At 38.1% G+C, this 15,051-nt stretch overlaps 1 long non-coding RNA gene across 1 annotated transcript; it reads left to right on the top strand.

Annotated features, from left to right (window-relative positions):
* The first annotated feature begins 4,414 nt into the window (after positions 1-4,414).
* On the top strand, positions 4,415-14,802 carry LOC114914194 (uncharacterized). Its single transcript, XR_003800882.2, has 2 exons — positions 4,415-8,371; positions 14,340-14,802. It is a non-coding gene; the product is annotated as an uncharacterized lncRNA (long non-coding RNA).
* The last annotated feature ends 249 nt before the right edge of the window (positions 14,803-15,051 follow it).

Genomic DNA, 15,051 nt, shown 5'->3' with positions numbered 1-15,051 from the left:
CGATAGAAGATACAACATCTTAATATTATAGGTCGATAAACAACTTTGTTGCTGGTTGTCTTAACATCCATACTTTTGCAGCCATGATGCTTCGATGATTTACAGTGAAATCTGAGGATTTGCCAGGAAGCGTTTTGCTGCTTTGATGATTTTAAGTGAAAGCTTGATATTTCTTTGCATACATGTGTGGATTGAACTTAAGATTCTTTTCAAGAAAATTAATCATAGATTGATCAGGTGGGTCTTGTTGATAAGTTATTTATTATTTACGTTTAGTGGATGATAAGCCCTTGGTGGAATATTGCTTAACAAATTTTTTTCAGGTTGAGTTTGAGATTTTGGATATCAACAGGATTTCAGAATATTTTTTAATAGTTTTTGTAGCTTATCATCCATTTTTGAAATTTATTATGATTTTTGTTTTAATTGGTGGCACCGTCTTCCCCTCTGTTGCTGTGTGTGGTATGATGTCTTCAGCTGCTGTATTTTGTCATTGAACGGGTGCCTTATGAAAGATAACCTGCTATGAATTTGAAATATTGACTCCATGCCAATGTCCAGGTGAAACAATATTACTCATGAAGATTCACCTAAACTGTTAAATGCAATTTGTTCTCTTTTTTCCCATGTTGTCATCTGACTCCACAAAACTCCAGAGGGCATGGCTGGTTGTAGCAGTGTCTTTTAGCAAATTGTGGGTAATGCAGGTAGGGTCGAACATTTTTTTCCCCTTTCTTTTTTCCTTTCTTTTTTGACTTCATATGAAAGCTGTGTCACTTGAATTTTTTTGGTAAACAACATCACAGGGATTAAATTAATTTATCATGTCATTGAATAATTTTTTCTGACATATTCTGTATTCCTACATGAGGAGGTCCGATAAAAGTAATTTACTGTTCAGCCATATGCTCGTGAGTAATTTCTTAGGAGCAACATATTCAGAAGTCTGCAGGCCTCTCGGTTTATTGAAAAAAATAACTCAGAAAGAGTAGGGGAGGCAATCAGGTTCGGTCAGATATAAATGGTTGGGTCATATATGGATTGAGTCAGAAAATTTGTAATTTAAATCTGATCTTTATTAAACGGTCAGATTTTAAAATTGAATATTCTGTTTAATAAATAAGTTATTTGATCTCATCTGTATATCTTGTTTATGAGGTAATCTCATTAAAAAAGAATTGAAGAAAGATTGGGAGATGGAGAAGGGTTCTCACCTTCGCCGCGAGCTCGTTCAGGCAGATCAGCATCCAGATAGCCATGAAACTATAGATGCCACCATCAAAGCTTCACCACCTAGCATCCGGAGGTCATTGCAATGAAGAAAAGGGCTAACTTAGAGATGGAGGGGGATGCGACATCGATTGCTAGATGAGGGGCAAAGGCCTCGAGCCATCTATTCACATCGATCTATAGAAATAAAAAAAGAGATGGATCAACAGAGGAGCAAAAAAATAGAGGTGAGAAAGGGAGAAGGGGACAAAGACCTTGTTGAATCAAATCTCAAGCAGATTGGAGGGCATGATTAAGATTGGCGAAAGGAGAGCCCTCGTCGGATGCACCGCCGGTTGAGTCACGAAAATGACGGACCACTAGCCATGGATGGAGTGATCGTGCTCCTTCCAGCTGTCAGCAATGGCAACGACTAATGTGAGCAGTCGATCAGAGAGAGTGGCTGCAGGGGCGACGATGTGGGGAAGTCACAACCATCGGTGTGCCGGCATAATAGAAGAGGAGGCGACGGAGGGTGAGGCGATGGGAATTTAGGCTTTAGGACTTTTTGGGGAAGGAGAAGAGGAAAAAGGGCGAAGTGAGGCGACGGATCATGGAAGGGTCTCGGTGGTCACGTGTTGAGCTTTTAACCGGCTGCTGAAATTTCGTAGATTCACAGGAACGGATCAAAATTCAAATAGACCACTCAAATTTTGCCATAGCTCATAGCCCAAATATTTTAAATAAAAATTATAAATAGATTAAACAAGTTGAACAGGTTGAGAAATTTAAATTCAAATCCGATCTGGTTAAATAGATCAATTTATTTACGATCAAAATTTATTTAAGCCAAATCTAAATCTATTTAAGATGGGTCCAATGCAAATTAGATTAGTAAATTGGATTATATTTTACCACTCTTAAAAAAAATCATATAATTTAGAATTTAATCAGGGGGCATGAATAAATGGTGGCCTTATGAGTAAGTTGCTATCCAAATGGTGGAGCCATAAATAATTTTCAATGAATAATTGATGAAAGTTAAATCGATAAATACTGCCGTCTTTGTATGAAGTAATAAAAAAATAAAAACAAAGAAAGGGAGAAAAAAAAAAATAAAAATAAATAAAAAAAAAATTATAATCTTTACAAATATTTTAAATATAAAAAAATAAAAATAAAATATAGTTAAAAGAATTGAAAGAACTCAACCCCACTTTTCTCCGTGCACTCAGTGAGAATCGTTTTCAAAAAATAAGAACAAATGATCGTTGCAAGGATATTCTTTAAAAAAGATAGTAATGCTATCTAAACCACCCCCCCCAACCCCAAACAAAACCCTAAAAAATAATATATATATATATATATATATATATTAAAACGGAGCTTCCGCATTGAGAAGCCTCTGTCTGCCACATGTCCATTTTAAGAAAACTGGAGGAAGCCGCATTGGAGCGCTGAGGTTTTGAAAAAATTGTGGGAGTGCACGGGCCCATCTCCTCGGCGAAACACGACCGAGCGAGAGGGCTTCATCTCCATGGGGGAATGGAAGAAGCTATTGGCACGAAGCCGTGGAAGGAGATCCATGGATGGGTCGAGAACGACGATAGAAAAGCCACAGTTTGGGGATGTCGAGGTAGGAGGCTAAAAAAAAAATGACGCCACATGGAAGAGGAGAAAGAAAAGACCTAATGCTAGATTCAGCAAGAAGTGACGAGCGAAGAAACGTTGAGCCTCACCCCAGGAGTTGGAGAAATTTACAATTTTTCCCTCTAAGTTTCTTCTCCCTCCCTCCTCTATCCAGCGAGCCCTCCAGAGAATAAAAACCATCGCAATGAGTCCACGATGCGCTTTCATTTGTTTTCCTACTCTCCCTCTCTCCGCCCCCTCTGCTCTCTCTCTCTCTTGTCTCCCCTCTCTCCGCCCCACCCCTGGCTTTTTATTTTTTTTTCATTTTAATTTGAGTTTCGAGCCTGACAACTGTTGGGCAGAGATGAACCGAGTCCGCACGGGTCGATGACGTGGACCATTTGGATGGTAGATGTGGGGTTGAGTGCGTTGTGTTTCTTTTGTGAGAGAGAGAAAGAGAAGCGCGTTTGGCTGGTGCCAGCGGGAATTTTTTTTCTTTCTTTCTTTTTTTCTGAGTTGTGGTGGGGACTTGGGAAAGTAGATAATATCGTGGAGAAACGTGAGCTCCTCTCCATCGGCGATTGGAGAAGCAAGAGAAAGGAGAAAGGAGATGGGCCTAACAGATTCGGATCTTGGATCCCAACCCGATCTGAAATCCAGCATAGATCTATTTATTTAAACAGAGAATCTTGCATTTAGGCCTTGATAAAGACTATATTCAATTAATCCTTTTGACAATTGACTGAACCAAACCATGTTGAGTTAATTTAGTTTAGGGGTGTTTTGCAATTAAACCCTGACAAAGTATTTATTATATAAAGGCCTTTTGTACTGGATCTCTACATTTTTGGCTTTGAATCCAAGGACAAAAAAAATATTAATTGGGATTGTCTCCATGGGTCAACTACTACAATCATGTATATAAATATAAATATAATATGACTACCGCCTACCTCTACTATTACTTAACCATCCATTCTTAAATACATATAAAATGGACACAAACTACTAATCTCAATATGTATAGATCATCATTGTCTCTAAGTCATTCTGGATGAAATTCTAAGCTATCGGGACTAAGAAGTTATTAACAATTCAATTATCAGAAAATTTGTCTCTACTTTTTCTCTAGAGTAAGTCTTTAATGATGACTGAAAATTTAATAAAATAAAAAATTATATAATAATAAAAATATATATTATTTTTATTGATAGACTAGAAGAAAAAGATATATGTAGGATGTAAATAGGTGGTCATGTTCTACTTAATGATGAAGATTCTGGAACAATTGATGCTGAAAATATTGATTCAAAAAATGATCTCTGTCAGTAAAAATAAAAATGATTATATTATTTTTTATTATATTATTTTTAAATATTTTAAATTTATATTTTAATTTAAAATATTTGATATCATCTATAATATTTTTTATATTATGTTAAATTTTTAATTTATAAAAATATTATTTAAAAAAATAAATTTATGCCGTACACCATACGAAATTCAAAACTAATATATATATATATATAAAAAAAAAAAAAAATATATATATATATAGCAATGTTAGCGTCTAAGCCATCAGCCCGAAATCTCTGTTAAGTTCCTTCCCAAAGACTACGATCGTCTCTCTTCTGTACCCCATCCTCCGCGGCTCCGCCACCTTCGTTCACTCTGTCGCGAGCTCTCCTCCGTTCCGTTGGTCACCACGCTCTTGTCTTCTTCGGCTCGCCCGCAAGAAGCCGGCGAAGTCAATGACCTCCCCCACCGCCTCCGTATCCTGCAGGCTCGCCCCCTTCGCCTCTGCCGCGGAGAGTGGCGCCAGGGATCCCCACGGGTCCACCGCTCCCTCTTCCTCCCCCCTCTTCTCGCCCCAAAGAGGACGAAGGTATCCACGACACAGTTCTCAGGTCTTCTCTGTGTTTTTGTCTTCTTGGGGCTTTTGTTGATCTGGGTTTTCATTCTTTTCCAAGAAAATCGTGTCTTTGGTGCATTTGTTTGGCAAGTACCAGTCACCCTGAATTACAACTAGCAACCATTAGTCTACAACCGGCCAATCTTTTGATTCCATGTATTGCATGTTTATGTCACTGCCTCACAATACATTTTCTTTCCTCTGATCCCGGAGTCTTTTACCTCAAGCACAGGTAGTAGTGCACTCCATGTGCTTGATCCTAGTCAAAATAATACATGCTGGTTTGCATGTTTCTGCTGTAAGGACTTTCTTTGCTATGTTCATCATCATTTGAGAATTGATATGAGAAATACCCATGTCGAACACTTGGAGAAACACCGCAAGGTCTCACCATCTTTTTTGTTTGCGGATGTTTCATCAATAAACTTTTCACTAGGCACCATGGAATATCTATTATTAATTCCTCTACAATTGAACTTCTTGGAGATTGTATTTATATAATAAATATACAATAGTTACTATGAGCAATTGGTTTATTTCTTGCCAGCTAATCTTTACTAATTTGCATATCCTTAGTTGTTCTGCTTTGGTTGTCCATGATATCTATAGCATCCCAAACAAGGTCCGTTGTCTCTAAAACACCCATATTAGGTGCTAATTTTCATTAGCTTCCTTCTGTTCTGATCTCTTGTCATCATCTGGTTCTTTTTGCAAAATGTAACATCTTTTCTAAATATGAAACATCTTATGTTTTCCTTTGCATAGCCAAGATTGTTTTTCTCTTGCTTTGACAAGCCATGGAGCCGTCTATTGTTTGGTGATTCTACCCTTAGAAAGAGTCTTGGTTATTCTGTGAGAGAGTGCTAGCATGATTTTAAGGATCATATATCAACCTATAATATTTTTCTTTGTTAGTTAATTCTGTATATTTTTCTTTGTTAGCATAATTTTATATCAGTTATTATTTTCTTTATATGGAGTCTGTATACTAGAATAAATAATCTCTGAGATGTATTGAATGAAATTGAAACAGAGATAATAAAATCTATTTTTTCTCTCCTTTTCTTTTATTTTCTCTTCTTCTGTAAATATTTTAACATGGTATCAGAGCCGTCAATCACCTAATATGAAAACGTTATCTCCTCCATCTTTACTATGGCTGTCATTGTCGTATCCACGACCTTGAAGATCTTTGTTGCCAATCTACCGATCTTTGTTTTTCTGCAGATCCTCTGTTTTTCAGTAGATCTGCAGATCATCTGTTTTTCAGTAGATTTATAGCTGAAGATTCTTGTCGTAGTTTGAGGCATTTTTCTTTGCTTTGAGTGTTTTTCTGTCTATGGCTCTTTCGCTGTCCAGTTTGAGACCTTTTTCTTCTCTTTAGATACTTTTTGCTTCTGGCTCCTTCATCACTTAGTTTGATATTTTTTCATTTTCTTTGGATATTTTTTTATCTTTGGCTCCTTTGCTGTCCAATTTAAGATATTTTCCTTCTTTTGGATGTTTTTATGTTTTTGCTTCTTTTTCCCCGAATTTGAGACATTTTCCTCTTCTTTGGATATTTTTTGCCTCTGGCTCCTTCATTGGCCAGTTTGAGGCCTTTTCGTTCTCTTCGATGGTGTTTTTATCTATGAGGATCATCAATCTTCAGCTATCTTCTCTTTAAGCACTGACCTTTTCTTTTATGGCATTTTTGTCCGTGTGGATCATTGGTTCCTTCTCTTCTATGGTGTTTTAATCTAGATAAAAAAAATTCAAACTCAAGTTGGCATCTACAGTATCACCTTGAGTTTGAGAGAGAGTGTTAGCATGATTTTAAGAAGCACATATCAATCTATAATAATTTTCTTTATTAACGTGATCTCATAATAGTTTTCTTTGTTATTATGATTCTGTACTATTTTCCTTCATTAGCATGATTCTGTATCAGTTGTTATTATTTTTCTTGTCTGTATACTTGTATAAATAACCTTTGAGATGTATTGAATAAAATTGAAATAGAGATAATAAATCCCTTTTTCCCTCTCTTTTTTTTTTGTTTCCTCTTCTTTTGTAAATATTTTAATTGAGAGAGCATCATGCATGTAAATATTCTAATAGACCTGCGATTGGGATACTTGTAATATTGAATCTCTGAAGGATATTGAAAATAAGGCCCTCTTAGCTAGTGGCGGTGGGCTTGGACAAGGTCTTATTTGAATCCAAGGTCTTTTTTGTGGTACGTTCCCTTTTCATCCCCAAGTAAATTTGTTATTGTTTTCTTTGTGATGCTAACGTTATCATTATTATTGATTTTGTTATTGAGAGCAATGCCTTTTCCTAAAATATCTTACTCTATAATTTGTTTGATACTCTTATCAATGTTGCCATGCTGGCACATTTCTGAAACCCAGAACTACATCCCATCTCATGTCAATAGGAATATAATGTTACTGCAAGAGAGAGATATTGGCTGTTACATGACAAGATTAAAACTGGTGCATAATTGTTTCAGCATTTTATCTAACCAGAGTTCTATGTTAGTGTTAAAAAATAGTAGTTTCTAGTTAATTGATATGATATGTTGTTATTGAGAACATTTATAATGCCATATCATCATATCACCATTTTTGAGTTCTGTCCACTGAATCATAGCTTTATTTTTGTATTTGATACAAGAGGTAGATGAGCAACATAATTTTTAATGACATCCACCTTGGCTGGATGGCTTATCAAGGTGAGGCTGCCTACGTGCCCGATCTTAAGATATCGCTTCATGATTGAGTATGGAGGATCATATTGGTTTATAAAATGGTATTAGATGCTGACAAGTAGATATTAACCATTGACTTACTATATCTTATGCTTCTTTTGATTCATTATGTCTCTGCTTTTGGGTTTCTCTGTGTTAGTTACTAAAGTTTATTACTCTTGGGCTGCCATCAGGCTGCCTTGACCTTTGGGCATCTTCCTCGGCTCTAAGCAGTCATCTGGCCAACAGTCCATCACTTAGTCTTTTAAAACTATGAAAAGCAATTATCACAAGAAGGGGATAGGAAGAAAGGAGAAATAACTCTTTGTTGGAGTTCCAATTCTGCAAAACAATTATAGAGGACAACTGATTTTTAGGTTGAAGATTGTGTTGGCATGCGGTCAACCCTTAAACCATTATAAAGCACCAATATAAATGACTTTAGGACAGTATCGTGAAAAGAACAATTTTCAGTATCTTCACACTTGCATTTGCAACTATTAACCACGAGTAGGTTTCTCATGTGCTAACACACTCATGGAAGTGATTGATATTTTCTAGAAATTTTGTAGAACTCTAGCCATATGAACAAGATTGCTTAAACAAGTTGTTTGATCAACTGACACTTGTTTCCTCTACTATTAATATATCCAGTGGTCAAAACAGGTGTTTGTCATTGGACTGCCCATAACTTTGTCTCTCTTGATCCAGCCGTCTATACAAGGGAAAATGATGCAGGTGTTGCTGGCATGATTTCCTAGCATGCTAGGTTGTTATTAACTTTATTGATCAATATAGTGCTTTCAACTTTCATATGAAGAAAAGCTAGAATGTTCTGAGGATGTCGGTTCAACACAGCATTGAAATAAGTGACCATTTTAATGTCTCAGGTAAATAAATTCCAAGATATTTTCTCCTCGATATTATGTTATCCATGCTTTTTATTGATTTGTGAGTGATTGTATTACTTAAATATGCCTGGAAAAGATAGAAGTTGACTGGCCCATAATGTCCAACAAGTCAGCATACGGTGGGTCAGTAAGTTATCAAAAAATAGATGAGAATATAGCTAAAGATGCAAGCCAAATAGTAGCTGATTGAATTGCTATAGACATGCATCACCTGCATGGTCTCCACCCGAGCTACCCACTACTAGAGGAAGGGGACAAGACATTGCCGATGATTGGTTGTTGAGAGGCATTTTTGAATCTAATGAACCACACTAGAGAGTCACCCTCAAGTTGGATCTAGGTCGCTTGAAGATGAACTACTACTAGCTTCGGACCTTCCCAGGCAGCCTAAGCTTCCACCATAAAATGTTTGTGGGTAAAAACTGAATAGCCCCGGCAATAGAAGCCTTCAATGATGGTCCCAAACTAAGAATCCCACCTCAATAGGTCAATTACATGAAGAGAATGTTGCATCGAAGTTAACCTTCATGGGCACAAGGGGAAGGGGAATCGGGGAATCCAAGAGAAATAAATCATAGATTAAAGGGATAAAGCAAAAATACCCCAGTGCACTAGGCATTAGTGGTTAGAGGTCATTGCTTGAACATGTCGAGGACTTTAGTTGTGGCCTAGTAAGCTAGCAAGCTAGCAAGCATGATGAGGAGAGTGCAACAATGAAGAAGTAATTTCGCACACCAAATTGCCCATGTGGCATGGGCAATAAACACTTGCTAATATCGCTATTCTGCTCATTGTTGGGGCTGGCTGAGGATGTCCAATAGGGAGGGAAAGGATGCTTAGTCATACTCATGTCAATGTGATACTAACAGATATCACTAAACCTACCTTGCATGCAAACACCTGATGAGGACATGCTTGACTTCTTCATTCTTTTGCACACTAGCAAGCAAAAAGCTAGAGGAAGTATGCCTCACCGAGCCAAGACCGCCACACAAGGCAAATGAACCCAAGCTGCCTTCCACCATAAGACCATAGTTTCATGTTACACCCAAAAGCACCAAATCCATGAGTGCTAAGGTTGCTCAACTACATATGGTTCCATCTAGAGCATCACATTCTATGCATCCAAGAGAGTAACTTGTTAGCATGCCATCGGAGCCGATTAGAAGAGATTGGACTTAGTAGTCTGGGGAATGCCAGCCAAGGTGATTTGTGCTAGAAGTTCTAGTAGAAGAAGGCAGAGGACTAGAAAATTCCATTCTTCGATAGAGTTAACAATTTGACAGACTTGGGGATTCCAGTTGAAAACCTCATTGTGACAAAAGTATGGTTGTGAGGCAAGTAGCCACAAATGCAATTAGGGGTCATCAAGGAAGGAGACCTGTTGACCATCAACCACAATCTATTGAAGAAAAGGAAGGACTAAGTGCTTAACCTAATTTAACACCTGCTAAAGCCAAGAGGCAATGGGGGTTGGTAAACCGAATGGCCAAGTAGTAGTAGCTCCATACAATTCTATCACGAACTTACTCCAGAGACTATGGGGCAGCATAAAAATATGAATAGCTTTTACTAGCATCAACATATATTGTATGTGCAAATTTGGTATTACCTAACCTATCGTGCTACCTGGGGAGGGTAGCTCGGTTCCATGCAACCAAGTGTCGAATGTTCAATTAACCTGCCCAACAAAATGTTTGCATCTCAGCTTCATGTTGTCTAGTAAAGCACTTGGTGCCTAAGTATGGTAGATTAGGTGGAGTGGAAGGGCTACCACCATTGACCAAAGTAGCATAGCTCGACTAGCAATGGATAAGGCCCACCATGTTGAACTCTATTATCGATTCATAAGCACTACAAGGGCTGGAATTCCTTCATCATGGGCCACTTCCTTGATCTAGGCACTCCTAATTACGTTCTTGCCTCAAATTGCTCTGGCACCTAGAGAATGTTTAGTAATTGCAGTCGGCGCCTAAGGCCTAGGCACCAGGAAAACCAAACCTAAAATTTTGCAAAGTCGACTCATTGACCCAATGCAGCATAGTAATCTTCAATAATTGGGTAGATTTGATGATAGCTTTGAGCCTTGGCTTTTGTAGAAAGGATGTAGTCATTCATATAAGATAGTTAAGAGAGTTGGAAGTTACCATGCTCAAACTACAAAGGTTGGATGGTGTCGTGTCAAGTCTACAACTTGGTGTAGAGAGCGAGACAGAGCATTAAGGCACATAATGAATTAGTAAGGAATTTTAATGGGCAGCCTTGATGGAGGCCAATGGTTGAGGCGTCCAGTCTATTGGGGTGCCACTGATGAGGATGGAAAATTTGATGTCTTGAACATAGCCAAGAATCCAAGCAATACTATTGACAAAAACCATGTCGTCAAAGGACCCCCACCAAAAAATCCCACTGAATGTGATCATGTGCTTGTTCCATATTGAGCTTGATTGTTATGAGACCATAAGAGCAGGAGCGCACTGTACAGCGTATATGGTTTCCTAGCTAGTTGGCAAATGATTTGAAATAGACCTCTTTTTATGAAGGCACCTTGTTCTAGCATTGCCAGATGGTCGAGATAAAGCTTCATATGATTGACCAAGAGTATAGTGATGAGCTTATAGGTAACATATTAGAGGCTAATCAACTGCCAATGAGAGGGTTCCAATAGATTAGGATGCTTGGGGATCAACGCCACTTAGGCTGCTGTCCAAGGAATGGGCATGTGTGTTGGGGCAAAAAAGTATTGCACTACTTTGCGGACCTCTTGTTAAACAATTCCCTAATAGTGGGGGCAAAGCAATGCCAAGAACCTATCTAGCTTGGGGGCCTTGTCCTATGCCATAGATTGCAAGGGTAGCCTTGATCTCCCAATACACGACAAGCTTGGTTAACTAAAGGTCGAGGATGGATGGCACTCAAGACACTTACGGGCAACATTTCCATTGCTACGCCATCCTTTCTAGCTCCTGCACATCAAATGTGATTCTCCAAGTAAACTACACATGTAGCTATTCCAACTTATCTAGGGTTATCGCTTGGGTTTTCCATTGGCTTCTCATATCGCCATTTGTCACAGCCACCCACACCCATGTCAGTAGTGGTGTAAGCCCATCTGTAGCTAGACCCCCTTGAAGGAAGTGCCCCAAAAGGCTGGTCACTAGGGATGCCCAGCTTGCAATCTATTGCTTTGTCATCAACTATGCCTTCCCCCCAACATACTTTCACTCCCATTCCGCTAGAGTCAATTTCCATCTTCTAATATCCATACTACAATTTAAGGAGATTTTGATAGCGCACTAGGAGATTTTGGTAGTATACTGCATCCTAGTCATTTAAAAAAAGCTTCAATCTCAAAATCATTGACATCTTTTGCTACAAACGGATTACCTACTTGTCTTTGCATTGTTACATGAGTAGCTCCTATCAAGATTTGCCATACTGTACCAAACCAGATGGTATGGAACATACTGTACCATATCGGTTTGGTACCTTTATGCAGTATGGAGGGTGTACCAACACTTGATACACCGAATTGGCCTTATACTGAAACAATAATAGGTTGGCACCAGTATGGGGCTCGGTACTGGAACAACGAACCTTGGCTCCCATGATGTGCAATTTTAGTTGTCGATTTTGGTGACAATAGGCTTGACCATCTTTTGTTGTCAACATGTATTTGAAACTTGTTCAACCATATTAAGCTCGCTTTATTTGAATTTATTTGTTTAGGTCTAGGATATCAACCTTCAACTTGTAATCCTACTAAATCTAATCTTCTCTTGTTGATTTCATGGATTGTGGAATGAAATAGTTAATGCGCGCATCATATAAAGTGTCACTTGCGGTGATTTGATTTTAAGAACTAGCAATCTCACCAACATTCTAGAGAATTGAGAGACTCCCCCAATTTTCATGCTATCCTTGTGACAATAAACATGAAAAATGTAGAGAACAAAAGGTGGTTGAACTTGTGACCATTTTGGTTTGTCTATATATGATTGTAAATATAAAGTTCGTTAGGCTACAAAAAAAGGTCTTATATGGTTTCTTTTAATGTTTTAAAAGCTGAACCATTCATGAAACTGAAAAAGGGACAAATTCACAGGCCATCTGTTTCACCATTAGGTCAATCAGAATTGAATCTTAACATCATGATGATGTAATAATTCATTATTTATATATAAAAATAGATTAAATTGATATAAAAAATGAAAAAAAGCTATTTTTTAATATTTTATTAATTTTAGTATTCAATAAATTCTATAAGAGGGTGAGCATTAGCACAATATTAAGGTTATTTCATGGTGAGTTGGAGGTCTTGCGCAAAAATAGCCTCTCGGCTTGTAGGGTTAAGGCAGCATACTTCTTACCATTCCTAGACCCCAATGGTGGAAGGATCATGCACTAGGCTGTCCTTTTCTCTCTCCAAACTCTATGCACAAACAACTGCTATTTATAATAAATGAATAAAATAAGAGAATAAGATCTGATATAGGAATTCAAGTTTGGTCGAGCATTCAAAAGTGGGATTTGACATATTCTTTATAGGAGGGTCGGTCACTTCACTCTTTGGGTCTATGGTTATTAAACCAAATTGTAGTGAAAAATAAATAGGTAACCCAAATCTCAATCAAGTGGGAGACCTGTACCGATAGATGATGGCGACTTGGATGGCCATAGAGAGAACAGAGGAGCGAGCATTGCCACCACCTGTTGAGCTGCCATATTGGTAAGCTGGAGAGTAGAGAGGGAGAGGGAGCGAGAGGAAGGGTGGTTTGGTGTTGCTGCTGCCCTTTGACCTGCCATCAGGCCTTGATTAGCAATCCATAGTGTAGAGAGATAGGGACAAGAGAGAGAGGGGAGAGAGAGGGGGAGAGAGAGAAAAATAAAGAGAGATGAGATTGGGGCTTATGGGCATGCCTAGGTGATGCCGTGATGGTTGACATCCAACTATCAGTGCCAAGGATTAGGAGAGAGAAATCGAGGTGGGAGAGCGGAGAGGAGAAATCAAAGAGAAATTAAGTCGTGGCCTAATCCCCTCTCCTTGACTAGCTTTTTAACTCTCCAAAATTGGCTGTTTTGCTTGAACCCAAAACTGTTCAAATGAGCCCCTGGTTAACTGAGGCTCATAGTGGTTCTCAATGATTGGAGCAGTTTTGCAGCCATCCAATTTTGGTGGTCTATGTGGACCGGAAGCCTAATCGATGGACAGTTCAGCCAGTTCAATTGGCCAATTCGGTCCGGTTTTTAAGACATTGGTTCCCTTTAGTTTATATATGCTTCCTGCCATTAGCTGACAACATTTTTCTCTGAATTTGGTGGTCTTGGTGGTATTTCTAATGCAGGTGTGAGTTGGTGGTATTTCTAATATTGGTGTAGATTGAGATAAGGGTGATGATGACTTGATTTGAAATGTGGGGATTGGCGGTAAATGGTCATTTTTCATACATTAAGTTTGCGAGATGATCTAGGGATGAAGATCTCTTGCTTTTCCATTGTGGATTTGATGGAGCATGTTCTGGTTGTCATATGTTACTTTGCATATATTGAGATTTATGCAGTTACTTCCATGCTTTGAGTGGAAAATTACGTTGTAGTGTCATTAATTGTTGGGAATAAACCTAGCACATCCAACATTTATAGAAGTGCTGGAATCAATATTTGTAGAAGCCAGCAATGCACTCATCCATTGACTCCCCTAGTGCACTAGAAAATGGGAGCATGGAACTCGTATCAAGATTATATGACACTAACACAGTCATAGACCAAATCAGTAAAAATAAAAATGGATGGCAAACTAAACAAGTATGTTTCTTGTGCTTCTTATGAAACTACAGTCTGCCATACTTATTCTAATAATGTGTTGAAAAAGTCAGTGACATGATAGTGCTCTCGTTGGTTAATGATTGAGGACATTGCTGATAGCTTATATGGCTATCTGATGCAGATCAAGTTGATTATATGGTGGCTTCTATGGGCAATCATCATACTCATCTACCTAAAAGAGGACATTGCTGATAGCTTATATGGCTATCTGATGCAGATCAAGTTGATTATATGGTGGCTTCTATGGGCAATCATCATACTCATCCACCTAAAAGATACACAAGTGGTAGCAACATTGTGCTCGGGCATCAAACATGCCTACCATAAAATTTGTTTCCAAACTTACTAAATTCTTTCAAAAAGCCATCCCGCATTTAAAGAAAAATGCTTGATGGAAAACCTGCACCAACAGTAGTAATGTACATCATCTCATCTGTATTGTATCCTGCAAATGAAGTTTTCATTTTTGTAGACAAGTGTATTGTTTCCTGTTATTATTGTTGTTGTTGTTCCCAGTTGAGCAAACAATATCTCTCAACTGTACAACATGCCAACTATTAATGGTATCCATGTGGTTTAGTTGATTTCCTTGGGCTCCTTCCTGAATATTCTCTCAACCTCTGTTGTTGATATCAATTGAAAGTGTCATCTTTACAATTGAAGTATTTAGCAAAATTGGAAAGCCGCATTACTTCAATGAAGTGACACACACGAATGTTGGGCATCCAGTGTCAAGATGAATCTGATATATTTATAAATCAGACAGATATATGTTTGTATCTTACATATGTTTCTGTAAATGTGCCTTAAGGTAACTGGATCTGCTACCTAGT

This window comes from Elaeis guineensis, chromosome 5, assembly GCF_000442705.2.
Source record: "Elaeis guineensis isolate ETL-2024a chromosome 5, EG11, whole genome shotgun sequence".
NCBI classification, from domain to species: Eukaryota; Viridiplantae; Streptophyta; class Magnoliopsida; order Arecales; family Arecaceae; genus Elaeis; species Elaeis guineensis.
Note: the sequence above shows the minus strand (reverse complement) of the source record. Positions and strands in the feature narration are given on the sequence as shown.